At 30.5% G+C, this 18,005-nt stretch overlaps 1 protein-coding gene across 1 annotated transcript in view; it reads left to right on the plus strand.

The window, feature by feature from the left end:
- Window positions 1-2,803: 2,803 nt before the first annotated feature.
- LOC126741702 (brain tumor protein) overlaps window positions 2,804-18,005 on the plus strand; it is a 156,547-nt gene continuing 141,345 nt past the window's right edge. Inside the window, exon 1 of the mRNA XM_050448230.1 lies at window positions 2,804-3,178. The gene's annotated coding sequence lies outside the window, so the exon portion shown is untranslated. The remainder of the gene's footprint in view (window positions 3,179-18,005) is intronic.

Below are 18,005 nucleotides of genomic sequence, written 5' to 3' on the forward strand. Positions count from 1 at the left end.
AGTGAATAGGCTGATCAGGACCAGTTTCGCAGCCAACTAGGTCATTAGTTTTAAATCCCATGGATTTCTTCTTCTGCGGTGATTTAAAACGATGCGTCTTCGAAAGAAGGAAAAGGAAAGTGAAGGTGATCTTCGACAAAGAATTTTCCATCATTGCCAGGAAATGAAAGATAACATGAAAATGCTTTGGAGAGTGTAGGATTAGTGCGCCGAGCTCGAGAGTGTAACAGGGAAGACAGTATTCACTTTGAGCAATTTTTGTAATTAGTACTTAGTACATGGTTGTTGCACAGACTTATTAAGACTAGGGGCCACTCGAGCAAATCATGAACTGGTGGCGGGCCGACCGCCAGAAGTACAGGTAAATAAAGACAATAAAGAATTAATAATAATTTATTAAAATTGAAAAAGAATTTCTTAATTTGAAGCGTGGCACTGCATAGTGCTTACAATATTTTTTACATTTGGCTCAAATTTACTTGTAGCAACACGTAAAACTGCTTCCAAACTTTCATTTGCAAGGCGGTTCCGATTTTTTGTTTTATTATTATTTAGTATTGAAAAAGTTTGGTCACATATATAGATAAAACCAAATAAGCTGGCATATTTCAGAGCATTTATGTGCAACTCTTTGTACATATTTTTATCAATGCAGCGGTAAAAGTTCAGCGAGTCTTCTTCGTTGAATTTGTTGCGTAAATCTTGGTCGTTTTGAATGTCCATAATTTCTAACTGCATTGATTCTGGCGCATTTTCACTGAAAATGTGAAAGGATTGCTGAATATGTCCAACAGACATTTCACTTTTTTAAACTCCGAAAATATCTAGTTTTTCTACATAACTGAAATTAATCGCAGTTTTGTTGAAGTTTTCAGCCATTTTCTTATAATTTGGAAAATGATTGTAATTTCCAGAATTCAATTGTGATCTAAAAAGTGTCAGCTTGCATGGAAATAATGATACATGAGCGGAGAGCTGTGATATCAGTTGATTTTTACCTTAAAGCCAGTGTGTTCAAAGACATTCAAATAATTTGTAATGTCAACTAAAAAAGCCAAGTCAGAGTACTTTGAGTATATCAACTCCTTTGGTTTGACCTTTCAATGAACACATTCCTAATAACTCTTCAAAGACGTGAGTAATACGTCGTATGAGTATGAGAAGTTGAGCTGTGGAACTAATATCAGTAGATTTTGGAGTGCTTATTAAAAAAATTCAATGATCTTAGTTTTTTCAATTAATTGTTCAGCAAAATTACCTGACAAAGACATAATTCTAATAAAATATAATAAAATAATAATTCTAATCAAATAATATTAGTTTTTGGATGGTCTAGTCTAGTTTGGTACGATTCAGTTGAATTTTCTCAAACTTTTTTGCTGCTTCTGGACACATTTTGTTAGCGGCAGTTTCTAAGCATTCTTTTACAATATCGCCATCATTGAAGGGGCGACTTCGCTTTGCTATCATTCGAGAAATTTCATAACTAACTTCTGCAGCTGTTTATGAATCTTGAATGGGTTTTGTAAACATAGCTTGCTGACCAATAAGTTCCCGTTTTAAAGACAACATTTTTTGCTTTCTTAATTCGCCTGTAAACTTGGTAAAAGAAGGATGCTGCGTTTCATAGTGCCTTTTTACACTATATTCCTTTGTAATCGCAACAGAATTCTTATAAAGTTAACAAGCGACTTTGTTATTCGATTATACAAAGAAGTATTTCTCAGTCCCAATTTCTTGAAACAGCCGATTTTCATCTTTAACGTTTTTTACTAGGTCCTGGCTTGTCCATGTTGCATTCTAATTTTGGGGAGATTAACAGTGTGCACCTAAAAACAAACACAGTACCTACTTAAATTATCCATCCTTTTTTAATTTATTAAAATTAAAAAAGAATGGATCAGATCGGATTTTCAGAAATTTTAATATTTTAATACAGATTTTATATCTGAAATAATGACGCAGTTATTAGAGTTATTATGACAAAGTTAGAAAAATTCTCAAAAAATAGTAATTTATTTGTTTTATTTTAATATTTGGCCAATATTAAAGAGAAACACTTATTAAAAACAGAGTTTTACTTACGATTTTACAATTCAATTATACACGGTACTTGACGGGTTAACACTGCAACAGGAAATCTACGTTGATTGTGGAACAAAATATATAACGCCGTCTAGTCAAGTTAAAATCTACACTAGAACTCTTGCCTCCCCAGAATAATTAAAGTGCTCTCAATCACTTATTACTTCGCTTTGTATATTCGCTTTTTATTGTTTCTCATACTAAAAACCTTTCTCTACCGAGTAAATATTATACTAAAATCCGAAATATTTCCTCAGCAATAATTGTCAACCCATATCTCGCAAACTATCAACTTTTAGACTGAGATATGTATGAGTCAATTCACATATTTCATCTGTAGTATCTCTAGTTTCGAGAATTTTCAACTTGTCGCAGACACCCTGTGTACTTAAAGAACTTAATAATTAATGAGCTTATTCCGTCTTTACGTATAAATTGATAGCGACTTAGCGCAAAGTTAAAAAATAGCTTTACTCTGTTATATTTCAAAGTTATTATATTAGCTCTGTTGTAATGAATCTTAAGGGCAAAAATATGCTCTAATCATTGACCGACTCGAATATATGGACTATATGGCCGGATTTCTATAATTTCGAGGATACTGCGGCGTTCGCAATCCTCAGGTCCTCCTGCAGCTGCTTTGCCGCCATTCGCATTCGGTCGCTGCTGTTGCTGCTGCTGCTGCTACTACTAAACCCAACTCAACTGCCGCTAGTCGAAAACCAATCTCTACTCGTGTCGGTCCTGCATACAGTCACGGTCACCCGTCCGGTTCTTAAATCTACGGTAGAAATGTTTTTGTTCCAGTTTTGTGGCGACGCGCGATAGCTTTATGCGAACCTTTATGCAACTTAAATCAAGGTGGATATAAGTACTTTCACTCTTGTGTGTTATGTCTACTGTTACGTAAATTGATTCTTGCATATGCCGGATGTAAATTTACAACCGTAAACGCAGTAATAACTCACCAGTGCGCGAATTTGGGATTGTCATTACTATAAGTTTTAAAAATAAAAACACATTTCAGTGCCTAATTTTATTAATTTGCTTGGAAGTTACTTTATTAGCTGACAAGGACGACGAAACTTTTAAGGTAAACCAATTTAGAGCGCCAAATCCAAAATGCCGGTTATCTGTGATTACTCTATCGATCTGTCGATGTCATGCCCTGCGAAGGCTAAATAATTATAGAGAGGCGTTGACAGTCTGATACGCTATGCCTAGAAGCAAAATTAGTTTTTTTTCCATCATCCTTTTATTAAATAACAAAAATTATTATTATTTTTAAATAAAAAAAAATAATACTGCAATTATCCAACTGGAAGTAAGGCAAGGTCCTCAGGGTTGCTTCAACAGGCAACAAGGTCATCTATTTATTTTTTTTGTTAATGGAAATATTACCGTTTAAAGAAAATAAAGGTGTGGATAATGGCCTATAATTAAAAATACAAAGTTGTCAACTAGTTTTTTTTTCCATTTTCATGGAATATTGATAAATTGTATTTTTTTAGATGGGATTGACTAACAGCTGTGAGTTTTAACATGATGCCATTATTATTATTATTATGGCTTTGTATTATGGTTTATATAATACCTATGATTATTAATAAATAATCGGGAAAATAATAAATCTATTAAATTTGATATAAAAAATTTGATCATTTAAATAAAATTATTATTTATTAGTTTTTACAGGAACTTATATGTAAGGTAAGTAGAGGGTATAAATAATAATAACTAGGGGTATCCGCACTGATTAGAATTATAATTTTTTTAGAGTGATGATGAATGTAAATTTATAAACCTCGAAAATTTTGATAATATGATTTTATTTAAATTTTACTAGATTTTAGGTAATAGCACATAGATGTACTATTACTTATATATAAAGCAACTTTAAAAAAATTCCAAGGTACCCCTTTTATTAAAATAAAGCATGGTTCTGGATACTACTGATTTATTTAAATTTAGTTCTTTTACTACTTTACATTGCTTTTAACCTTATCTTTTTTAAATAAAAAGATAAAAATTAAAGAAATATAGCGTTTTAATATTTAAGATAATATTATTGTAAGTAAGTAATTTTGTGAAGAAAAGTGTTTGCTTATTTATTATAACTTGTACTCAAATAATTCTAAACGACATTTATTGGTTTCCAGGTATTTTTGTATTAACCTTCCTATATTGCGTACTGTATGGACTCAACCAGGGCGTTTCTTTATAGTAGGGTTAGTAGTACTTTGCTAATACATTTTTCAAGTACATTTACCTATAAACAATACAATTATTTTATAAAAAACGAATTTCATTATTAAAAAGAATTATATTGCCTTTATTTTATTTACACTCATTTTCAAAACAAAACAGGTACCCATTAAAGAAAAGTATCTTATTTGGTACAACTTCACTATGATAGTAAGCTTCTTGCAGTTCTTTCTCGACAAACAAACAACGCTTGCTGTAGTTAAAGGAAAATTAGTTACCTATATTTGTAAAATTAGGGATCATTTAAATTCTTTCTGTTAACTCTAATCATTTAAAAATTCATTTACTTGATAGTATATAGTCAAATAGGTTTATTGTATCATAAGATTTTGGCTGGGTCTATATGATATAAAAATTGTGCAATAAATTATTACATCCGGAAATATTGCCTGTTGTGAATAAAAAACTGGAACCTAAAAAGATTTAAACATTCATAAAATTTTCTGTGTATTTAATGATATATTATAGCACATTATACAAAATACATTATTTATAAGGCTCCCTGAATTTCATGGAGAGTTTGTGCTCTTATGTTTTGGACGTGCCTTGCATTTTAAATAAATCTAAGCCTTTTGAAATGTAAAGGCAAAGGAATAGCTGACCATATTTCAGTTAAAAATACTTCGCAGACCTTAATTACGTAAAATGTATTTCGAGATAAAACTGTGGGTTTGTATTAATATTAACTAAAAGTAGCGTCCCTAGTAAGTAGCGTAGATGGAGTTTGCAGATTTAGAACCAGGAAATCAAAAACTTCCTTTTTTGAAAAGGTGCCGACGTTTTGACATTTATTAACATTTTTTTCAATGTTGTTTACTGTGAAGAAGCTTTTTTGTCGATTGCATATATACTAATGGCAACAGAACAATATGTAATTATACTTTGAACAAACCTAACATAAATCACACATAATAGACAATAATTTTTTTGTACCTCACATCACTAACATATCACTTTTACGATATACATATATATTTACAAAAAAACTAACGCGGTCAAGAGCCACAGATGAATGAGTTGATGTAAGTATTAAAAAAAAAGTTATTGTCTATTATGTGTGATTTATGTTATGTTTGTTTAAAGTATAATTATATATGTACCCATCTACATATATTGTTCTGTTGCCATTAGTATATATGCAAAAACAGCCTTCAGTCGAAACGTCGGCACCTTTTCAAAAAAGGAACTTTTTAATTTCTTGGTCCTAAACCTGCGAACTCTATCTACGTTGGTATTAATGTAGGCTAATATATCTACTACATTTGTTATATGATACTATCATTGCCCAAAGTTATCTGCTTTATTACACAAATTTATCCTATACATGGCAATTCTTCTTGCTAGATGTTATCCGCCTGAAGGCGGTAGAGATCAAATGATGTTTTATAACATATTACACAATAAATATTGTTTGATTATTATCAGATTAACTTATGACACATATTGATTTCTAAAAATTATGACACGCAATTAATTATGTAGACATCAGAAATAGACCAATAAAAATGCGCAGAATCAACAACGTTACTGTAACGTAATTTGGCAATAATATTTGTTGACATAATGACAAAATTTATCCGTTCAAAGTCATGATCAGATATATTCAAAACCGATGATCCGTTTTGATTCGAGATACGGAGATCAGTGTTAGAAGGCCTAATATAGGCCAACAGGTTGGCATTAAAGAAAAAAAGATTTAAATAGCTTGAGATTTAATTGACCTCATATCTAACTTAATCCTTAAAAATAAACACAATTGAACTTGTCGCTAAACTAACATATTAAATATAAATTAAAATTGCAGATGATACTATACTATAATACATCACTTTAATGATTGAGAAACGCTTCTACTAAAAACTGAACGATGCATGTAAGGCGTTAAATCATATTTAAAAATGAAAATGAATCTGAAAAAAAATAAGTTTGATCATCAAGAAAGAAATTCTTATAATAGATAATACCTCCATAGAGCGAATAAAGAAATACAAATATCTGAAAAGCTGCATTACTAGATTGCTACATAATTGCAGAATATTATATAAGATGCTATGTATTTTAATACTTTTCTTTGCTGCGAAGGCCTGAATAAAAGTCGAATTAAATAAACTTGAGGTTTTTAAAAATTATGTCATTACATAATTTTATGTGATGACATATGACTTATGACTTATGTCGACACAATTAAATTTTCAAGAATCAATAAAATCTCCAAGGTTAAGTTATGTCTTAGAATCCGAGAAGAGGAGGAAATAACAAATACTTTTGGGTATCTAGTGAAAGTACCGAAATATATGCTATTCCAAATCATAATAGAGAAAAAAGATATGGAGAAAAATGGAGCTAAGGAATGATCTAAGAACATCTTAGATCAAGAACATAAGAGATTGGATGGTTCCCGTTAGGGACATTAGATGTGAAGAAAAATATTAATCAAATCGAGACATATTTACTTCAAAGACAATATGTTCTAATATTTACTCTTGCTATGATTTTAAGTGTTTATGATCGAAATAATTAAAAAACGTCCCTAAATGACTGAAACCAGAAAGTTCATAATTTCAAAATTATTACGGGAAAAGTGAAATCTCGCAAGAAAAGACCAGCAAAAGTCCTTAATGAAGACATAAAATATGCAAATCGAAGGAAAGTTTACTCTTTTTATTTTAAAAAAGAAATGCCTACCCTAAAAAAATGTTAATAAGGCTTGTGTATGATCACCATCTTTAAAAAGTTAAAGAAAAATGTTTTGAAAGTTTAAGAAAATTATGTTTGAATTTTGCCTGAAAAAAGAATAACCCAACAACGCTTTTACTCAAAAAATAAGGTTAAATATAGGTAATAAAGTGCCTTTAAAGGGAAGAGATAAGAGACTAATAATTGCACAAATTGGAAACGAGGAGAGATTTTTAAAGATGATGGTTTAGTTTGATAGGAGATTACCTTGAGATAAGAATTCGACTGATTTCGAAGACTATTTACGTGCAATGATAACATTTCTTTTGGCTGATCATTCACATAGGACATATTGTCGACTAGTTAACTACAAATGAAATATAGTATAAATCTAAATTGATAAAGAAATAATTACTCGTAAGCAAATTTACACATTTCGAGCAAATAATTTATTTCATTTACCGCCACATTATATTTGTTCATTATCATTTTATTATTACGTTATTATTATTATTTGAACAAATTAAGGAACTAACTCAAGAGAACTGGTGAAAAACAATCCAGTATGCCATTAGGCAGGGGGAGAAAATATCAGACAGCCAACTCTTTAATTATGATATCAAAAGGTAATGACAGTTCTTCAGATGGCGAAGAATATAACTTATTGTAATTTGTTTGTGTTAATGTATAATAATTTTGTGTATGTATATATTATAATAAATGTTTATTTTTCGTTTAAATAAAATTTATTTGGATTTTTATTCTTTTATAACTATCAAAGTCCTAAATTTTCCCAAGACTAAGTGATGCTACTTTTAAAGACAGAATGCCAATTTATAGCTAACTGTGAAAGTGGCATAAATGAATATTGTCTCATCCTGTAGCATACCCAATGAGTTTTTACTGCTCCATATATTTCTTAAATATATTATAAGCCCTTTTACGCTCATTATAAATTTAATAGTGCATTATTTATTACCATAATATTATCATTTAATCTAGGAATTTGTTGTTTGTCCTTCAAAAAAAAGTAATCAGTTCCGCGATATTTCTTCTTTCATTTAGAGTAGCTATCAAATGCAATACATTTTCTCCAAATGTATTTCGTTTTCCCTTATTATATATCTTATGTCGGCAATAATATGATACTTAAGAAAATGTCACCGATAGACAAGTTGTCGGTAAATATTCAAAATTATCATCTTTACAATTTCTATCTAAGACACCTTTTTTTTGTCTTTCTAATATAGTTTTATATATAGCTGGAAAAAAATTACATCTTCATTTTTATGTCTTAAAAAGACTTAAAAAACATGTTTTTACTTAAAAAGTTTTTTTCTGGCACGATGTTTTTTGTCTGATAAAGTAAAATAACATTTGGATTTTTATATATTGTACTTTTTACTTAACATTGATTAAAAACAATTATTGTATAATGTTGTCAGTTATTTAAATAGTTTGTGTTTTTAGATTCAGTGACCTTAATTCATGTTTTGAAGGATGACTCTTAGATGGCGGCATAGGTAGTCATTTTAATGAAACAGTTCTCGGACTGGCTACGGAATAATGGTCATTCAAAAGAAATACGTTCAATAAGTTATAATTTTCGGTACCGCTTTAAGTCGCGTTTTTTTTCTCTACAGGCAATCTGATAAATATAATGAATACAAAACTACTATGTTTACTTTTAGTTTCTTTTTATAAAATTTATGATTAAAACGTTATACTTATTATTAACTCGTTGTTAATCTCTTGAAAACGTTTATTTAGTGTAGAAGGAAACTTTAGTAATTAATTAATTATTAACTTTAAAGACTTCTAAAATTTGGCAAGATTTCATATCAGCCAAAATAAGCCCAGGCAACGAGCGTCCCAGCTTCTATAATCTGACAGTTAAAATCAGGCAGAACGATTAATTTTAACGTATACATTTTAATGAACCATAGAAACTTGTTTGCTGGTTTATCCATGAAAATTCTAAAAAATTAAGAAGGCTCTTTATGAGAAGCTGCGTATATAAAAATTTTGTATATGTACTTGATGCATACGTACCGGAGATGATTTAATTTAAAAACATCAACAATATTAAACAGGTTCTCATTTAGTTATGAAAAAATAAATATTTATGAAAATCTAGGGTCTTCTATAATTATAATGCATTTAAATGCAACCCTGTTAACGAATTTAAAAAAAGCAGTACATGAAAGATTGAAGTTCAAATTAGATACTGCGAGAGTCTAATTGCCCAATTTAACTATTTAATAAATCAACACCAAATTTAATTAGTGCCAGCCATACCGCAATAATATTCTCTTATCTGTTATAGGCGGAAATTACGTCAAGCTCTCTGTGATGTTGCGGAAACATAGAAAGTGCCAGATATTTGCAAACATGTAATATAAATGCAATGGATTTTATATATATATAAAATATGCTCGCTAATGATTCTCGGCAGAAACCGCATCGTTCTAGTATTCGAATAAAAAAATTTATAATGCATAATCATGAAATGAATATGGAAATTAGATAAATACTATTGTTTTTCCATTAGCAGGAAAAAATCACATTTTAACAACACAATTATTTTTTTTTTACTTCGTAATAATCATTTAATTAACACTATAGAATTGATATTCGCGTTTGCTTTTTATTTAAATAATAAAAAGGATTTAAACTTCTAGACTGTTGCATTTAATATTGATATTTACGTTTTACCTTATATTAATTTTTTCAAGCCAAAGCTACTACAATCAATTGATTATTACAATTTAATTACAATAAGTAAGATATATGTATATACTCGGTTCGGCATAAAATTTTTAATATTATTAATTTATTAGTTTTCGTGACTGTTTTTTTCACATCGAAATAACGGTTACATTACGGTCATGTATTTCAAGTTCATTCCAGGGTTCTATAAACTCAAACAGATTGATGGGCAAGTCTAGACTGATCAGCAAATCAAGGTCACTTTCAAAGTCATTAGTCAAGTCGTCCAAAACCGTAAAACTTTTGTGTCCAACATTTCTCTCAAAAGCACTTTTATTTATCTTGAATTAAATGTGGCCACTTCGTATTTTAATACTTACTATGTTTCGATATTTTAACTAATGGGCTATTAATTGCAAGAATAAAACATATTTTCTTTTATGGTTATATTAAGTGTAATTTTATTTCATATCTCATCCCCAATAAAAATTATCAGAGATACCAATAATAGAAACACTTAAATTGTTTAATTAATATTGTAAAATTATGCGTCAACAATATACGTTGAAAAATTTATAAACTTCCAACAAATTCCAAAGATATCCAGTATTTTCCGGAAAAGACTCTGACGGAAAAAGATTTGACGGAATATTGAAGAATCCTTTAATAACCGATCCTAATATAAAATGTGTTTTGGATTTGCCATCCGGCATATCATATGTTGGCCTTCGTCATATGCATATTGCGTTTGAATAAAATATTTTTATTTCTATTTCAGGGATCACTTTATGTATTCTGTATAAAAATGATAACTTATATGTATTTTTTTTACCTTTAAAGCTTATATTAAAAGACATACGAAAACATTCCTTTTATATGCAAATTTAATACATCAATGGCAATGTGCTAAAATTATATTTGTTTAACTAGAAATGTTTGCAACTGGCAACCATATACAAAAATAATATAATATAGAAGGGAAGAATATAGAGGAAAAAGTTATGTAAAGGTAATATTACGTGCCTAAATATAAGATGCTCGTTTAAATTTTGCTCGTTAACGAGATATGATGAAAATAATGAACGTGTCTTTTTACATTTTTTTCAGACATCATGTTAAACAACTGTGCTGATCTTCTCTAGACAACACATTTTTTAAGTGAATTTCATTGCATGTAATATAGAACTATATGACTTGTATTCACGTCACTAATAAATTTAAGATAACTTTTATAACAATTATATGATAATCTAAGCTTAGACCTAAAAATGGAGATGCTATAATATTATGGATTTTCAGTCATTTTGTATGGTGCAGAGAGTTGGATCTTAAACTCATAAATAAAAAAGAAAATATGTGGGAAATCGAGATCTACTGAAAGAAGAAGAATATCTTACCTTAAAAACTTACTGAGCATACTTAAACTAAGCACAAAATTAAGTGAAAGAGTAAATGTTGTATTATTATATCACGTTTATGATATATGAACCGATTTCAAATGAGGTACGGGTGTAACAAGTACTTCTTTACGAACTCTTTGAACGCGTTAATGATAATTTTCTTGTTTTGATGATTAAGATAGCATTTGGGGAGGCTTGGACAATACAAAGATGGTTAGTAAACGTTTCAAAGATCTAGGCTGCACTTATGTAGATAGGGACTCACGGTCAGGGCAATCTTCGACAGCAAAAACTTTGATTATTAGGCTTTGTTAAATCACGAGTACACAAAAAATACAACTACAATACCGTGCAGCAATATTTGACCAAATATGGTATTGTACAGCCTCGTTAATTTCCGTAACCTCCTGGTATAAGAACTTGCGATGCTGATAAGGGATACTGATTTAACGATGTGCCAATGACTAAAACTAAAAATAAAGTATGAAGAGGTTGTTTAATCAAATAGTTGTAACACAAATTTTGAAGGAAATTTTTTACAGTTTATTTTCTTCAGATTTATAAAAAATAAGAAAATAAAATAAACCGAAAATGTTAGCGAAGGCATAGCTCGATTAGAGAACTTTAAAAGGCAATGTCTAAGTTATTTGGGTTCTAAAGTTAATAAAATAAACAGTTATCATTTCAGTATTAATTCTATTTTTGACATCAATAATTTTCAACCCTTATTTCTTAATTTTCAATCCCAATTTCTTAATTGTTCTAAATGCACTAATATCAGAAGTCTTATCCTATCCAATAAGATCCCAGCTCATTTTTATTATATAATAAGTTGAATACTTTTAGGATATAACCTTTAATGAGATAAACCAATTGCGTCCTTATTTAAGAAGTATATATTATATTAAAAAAAAAATTTTATTACTATAAGGTTACAAAAAACTAGTTATTTATGCCCTCGATTCAGACCTCGATTTCCTCGTAAGATAAAAATAATATAAAATAAATAATTGGTATTAATTAATGGAATTTCTTTAAGGAAACAATTTTTATACCTCCTATGTCTCAATTATATCCTAAATAATTTACAAAATATGTTTTTTGTCTTTTAATGTTAATAGTAATTTCAGTTTGTAGTCCTAATTACGCATTTAAGTAAACAGCGACAAAGAAATCATTCTAAAATTAAATCCAGGCCAGTAAGAGAATTTAATAAATTTAATATTCGTCTATATTAATGTGGTTTTGTTTTTTAAAACATTTTATTTTGTGTGAATTTTCTTAAACTAGAAATTATTTGAAAAAAAGACTATAATGCATTTTATATTAAATTATAAAATCTATTAGTGAAGCTCTACCCATTAATAATTAGAACCATAAATGTCTACTACTACGTCTACTACATGACGTGGTTAAAGATATTTTCACATATTTTGAAATTTTGCGGCAGTGCTGTTCTAAATTTTGCTTTTTAAATTTATGCTTAATATCTTTTTCTAAACTTCTAGTAGATATTCAAGAATATCAATATTGTAAAGATACACATATTTATTAGCTTTTCCTTAAGATATTTTTTAACTAAATACGTTTAATCAGTATAATAAATATAAGAATATAAATAATAAATAAAAAGGTTAAAATACAAAATACAAAAAGATATAGTTAAAAGACCTCAACTTAAATTTATTTAATTTATTGTTAAACACCAGACGAACCACTTTCGATCTCTCTGTTTACCTTGAATAAGAAGAACGAAAAAGCCGCGTGCAGTAGACAGTTAATCAGCCGTTATTGAATATTAATTAAATGAATCTGAAAGAAGTTTCCGTAGTATGTAGTCAATACGCTCCACAACGGAAGGAATGTATTAAATATCAAATTAGATTGTTTTCTTTATAGGGTTTTTTTAATAACAATAAATGAAAATGAATTATAAATTTAATTTAACTATCGGTATAATAGTCTGATAATTACTTTAGTAACTACCCTTCCTTAAATCTTTATAATGTGACTTAAAAGACAATGCGGAACTTGTGAAAGAAGGCTACAATAAAAGCATAATAATCGATGTGAGCCACCTTAAATAAAACAGAATTGGAATTTTGCAAACCGATCAACCTTATATTGCGAGGTCGCTTAAAAGGTCGAACTCGAATAAATGTTCTTGACACAGTAAATCGTTTCCTTATTAGAATATTAAAATCTTCTAGATATATAAAATTCAACGCGTATCTAACATAATATTGATTTAAACTCATTGGATCCATTTACATTTTATTTTAAAATCCTTTCAAGAAAATCTTCTCCTTGCACTTAATGTAAATTTTCAAAAAACGTTTCCCTTCGGGGAAAAAAAAGCTCTGCATCCACGTCTTAAACCTTTAAGGTAAAATTTAAGCTTTAGTTTAATTTAAAAAACGGATAATTTTTTTAGTGGGATTTAAAATAAAATTCGTTTAAATACGAGATTTTCAGCAGATTGTTTGCCAAAAATGATTATTTAGATATTCGTTGCAGTTAGACTAAAAGAAACTAAAATTACGTATTATTTGTAAACTTGCGTTATTTACGAGATATGCAGATATTGTATTTGTGTACGGATTCTGTAATGGTAACGCTGCAGAAGAGTACATAAGTTTGCCACAACTTTTAATACATTCCGTGAGAAGGGTAAGTTGCCCTCAACAGATTTTCATGTTAAAAGAGTGTGTGCTAATAACGTGGTTCAGGAAAAAATATTCTAAACCTTGTAAGAGAAGATTCTACCACTAGCACTAGGCAAAGTTCCACTCAATTAGCGATACCACAGTCACGAGAATGGAGAACTATACAAATGAAAATTTATTTCCTTTCCATGTGCACGAGGTATAATAATTTAAAAAACATAACCACTTGCCTAGACTAGCAAATATCATGCAACAGGTGGGTAAAAAATAATGGAAGAAGTACAAGGTCCTTGAGAGTGGCAGGTTTTGATTACATTAAGATTTCAACGCTAATTTAATTTAAATAAACAGTAAAATAATAAAAAGCTAGTTAGGTATATGACATTTTTAATTTTTTTTTAATAATTCCAATTAAATGGCCTCCCCTTCTCTTAATACACTCTTGAAGTCTTTCGTGGAAATTCTCCATAACCCTATGCCACATATCAATGGAAATATTAGTAATATCTTCACTAGTTCTCGTTTTGAGCTCCTGAATGGTCCTTGGTTTAACAATGAATACTTTTTGTTGTAGCTATCTGAGCAAAAGGTAATTGCAAGCCGTTAGATCTGGCGATCTTGCAGGCCAGACGATCTTCTATTTGTCTAGAAATAATGCAAAAAGTTTAAGACTGCTTTTGTGGTATGTGAAGTAAAGCCATCTTGCAGAAATAATGATTGGTTATTCTGTGTTCAATCTGTTTAATTTCTGACTCAAAAAAATGATTATTCATATTGGTATAGTGCTCGGAATTGACTGTAACAGTGTTATCGATCTTTAAAAAAGTGGGGACGGAAGACTTCCGTGGATGATATTGCACACCATACCTTCCGGCTGTATAACAATTGTTTGTGGAGCTCCTGCGAATTTTCTGAACTCCACTAACAGCAATTCTGTTTGTTGGTGTAGCTGGATAAATAGAAGTGCGCCTTGTCAGATATCCACAAATTGTGATATATCGATCTCATTTTCAAGTTTCAGCAAACGGTAGACGATTTGGTTGTCTGTTGGTTTTAGTGCTTCGACTCTTTGAATTTTATATACGTTATCTTTGTGCAATATTCGAAGTAAATAAGGTTTCATAAGTTAGATGCCTGAGCTAATGCGATGGGAGATATCTTCTTTCTGAAATGTACGTAATTTTTAGGAAAAAAGCCAAAAAAACTCAATTTTGATGTATACGACATCTCACAATTAAAAGGCCTCTTTTGTGAACTGGATAAATCCGACCCTGGAGCTTTGCTTCTTTTTAAATGTCAAAAAGTGTAAATACCCAAAAGAAGTTTGTATAGAGAAATTTAAAAAAACGGCTAAGCCGTTTAAGAGCTACAGGATCAACAAGTTTTTGCCAGAATGCGAAAATCACCCTATATGTTGGTAATAAACCACATTTATTAATTTCAATATCCATTTCGTTATCCCTCACCTTACTCCACATAAGTATGTACATGGGAATCACTCTATATTTTTCTCTATTTTGTCAAGATTTAAAAGTAATCGGTAAATATGGAGAGTTCACCGAACCAATACAAACTTCAGAAGAAATTTATTTTTGTGGGTATGTATATATAAGGATAAACAAAAATCTTACGAAAATAAACACATTTGTATATATGACTGCTGGCGGAGCTTCGATTTATCAGAGTGGATAATCGAAAAATGTATGTTTATACTAATGGATACATAAGTATACTAAAATAGATCTCATGCACAGACAAACATTACTTAATATTATTTATGAATTAAAATTAAAGCATCTTAATTTGAGGGCCGATTTCTAATTAAATGCTGGCGTAATAATATATTATAATAATATCAAAAAAGATTCTGCGATATTAGGGAAAAAATTTACTTAATGATTGATTAATTATCATTTTAATTTATTTATTGATTTACGAATTTCATTTACCAACATCAATGATAATTGAGTTCTTCGATTTCAAGTTTAGCTAGCAATAAGAGGGCTGTTACGCATAAAGTTCTCCACTTAGGCACTCTGGTCTAATATATATCCCAGATATTTAAACCTGACGCGCGTGCTTGACACTCCTTGATGATGTATAATCTGGAGTTTCTTAATTCTTTCAACACCAAAGGCACTCCAAGCTATCCGCAATACTTGGGGCATAAAGATGTCGTCTTAAATTCGAGTATCCAGTTAAAAGATCGTTCATTACCTGAATCTTGCATCTTTTGAAGCGTAGTAGTAAAGTGAGGCAAAAGGACCCATCTAGTAGCGCAATGTCTTCGACCGGCTAAGTGTCTTATGCCAGGTACCTCCGTCAATCTCTGGAGGCTCTGTTGATTATAGAGATAGATTTCAGGTACTACCGACTATCGACAGTTTTACGGATCTCAGTCTATCAAGAAAGTCCGTTTCCTTAATAGCAGGATTATCTTCGTGTAGAGGCACCCAGACGAGCTCAATGCTGCAGCATTTCTTCACCAAAGATCTAAAACCTTTATACATCCAAATATAAGCTTGGCGTTCCCTTTTTTAGCCTTACTAGCATTAATGGCAGCTCTGCTGCTTTTAAAATGTTTTTTCCGCATTTTAACATAATTTCATCCTGAAAGACAGTGGCATGTTCCCCAAACGAGTTGGCCCTGCCGGTATATAGAGCCTTGCCACGAAACCCTACAGCAGCATTCTGAAGTAGTCTGTGTGCCAGATGGTTTCTCAGTTTGCAGGCTTATTAGTCCTGCCTACCATATCGGTCATGAAATCCCTATAGTTTGCTATTATATAATTGCTTTTTCATGAAAAGAGAGAACATTATTTTATGATCGGTGACCAAATCCCCGCATGACCAGTCTCGCCAGCCCGTAGTTCTCATAGAACATGTATCTTATACGCAGTCCTCATTGCCTCAAGCTACACCAAAAGATCAATGAAGGTCACAGTCTCAAGACTTCTTGTTAAGAAAACCGTTCACGTAGATCCCGTGATACTTAGACATGCCAGACATTAAACTGTATCTAGTTGCACTCGAATTTTTGTTTCCTTCATGCAGGTTCACCAAACAATAGCCCCATGTGTAAGACGAGGTTTGACGGTAGATGAGAAGAATCAATGAAGGATCTTAGAAAACAAACTATAAGTACTTCCAAAAACTCGTCTTTGATACTGGATATTCACCAATAGATTGTTTGTAGTGCAAACAAGGGCAATGAGAATGGTATAAGAAGTTCAATATAGAAAAGATTGCAGACGTTCATTCTATTCTATAGATTCAAACATTCTATTCTATAGAGTAATGAAACAATTATTTTTTTTAAGCAATTTTTATTTGGTGGAGGAGGTTTTACGTCATACTTTTCGAAACATTGACTCACTGGGATAAGTTTTATATAGTCTGTCACGGAAGTGCCGAAAATCGATCATTAAAAAAGCTCGCATAAAGGTTTGTCAAAATTATTTTTATAGCCAAGTTGTTCTCTTTAACCACACGAAGTTCGAGAGCCATCCATTAATTAGGTCGTGTACAGCACTGAATTTGTTTAATAACCTTAAACGTGTTTTGCGGAATATCAAACAAAGAATATGTCTTAAAATTAATTGCAAATGAAATTTTGAGTGCCGAAGCGCTAAAAAGATTGCGTAAGACTTATGGTATATTGACTTTATCAAAAATACTTGCATATGAGTGGTACAGTGCATTTTAAAGTGGTCAAGATGTAATGAAAGATTTTCTTGCCCCGGTTAGCCATTATGTTCAACTGAACTTAACATTGGTAAAGCAAAGAAATGGTGACTGCTTTTATTACATACCCCGGTCCATTTTTATTTAAACATGCAACCCGTTGTCGCTCGATTAATGTTAAAATATAAACTAGTATTTAATTATAGTTTGAATTGACTATTATCCGCATTAACCAAGTCTATATTCTCTGAAGTATCAAATGCGTCCTCGCTAAAGGCTTGTAATAACGAGCACTGAGGTTTATAGTAAAGTAGGATGGGATATGAAGGTGGATATCTTCAGTTTAATAGTATAATGGAATATGGGAGAAGCTTAAGCCAGTTCCACGATCCTGGGATATTCTAAATTGGGTAGGGAGGATCTTGCCATAGTCTTTTATGTTTCGTCATATTCCTTAATAGGTAGGACTTAATCAGATACAACACAATCAGCACGATAGATTTTAGCTTATATAATTCTA

This window comes from Anthonomus grandis, chromosome 10, assembly GCF_022605725.1.
Source record: "Anthonomus grandis grandis chromosome 10, icAntGran1.3, whole genome shotgun sequence".
Lineage (NCBI taxonomy): Eukaryota > Metazoa > Arthropoda > Insecta > Coleoptera > Curculionidae > Anthonomus > Anthonomus grandis.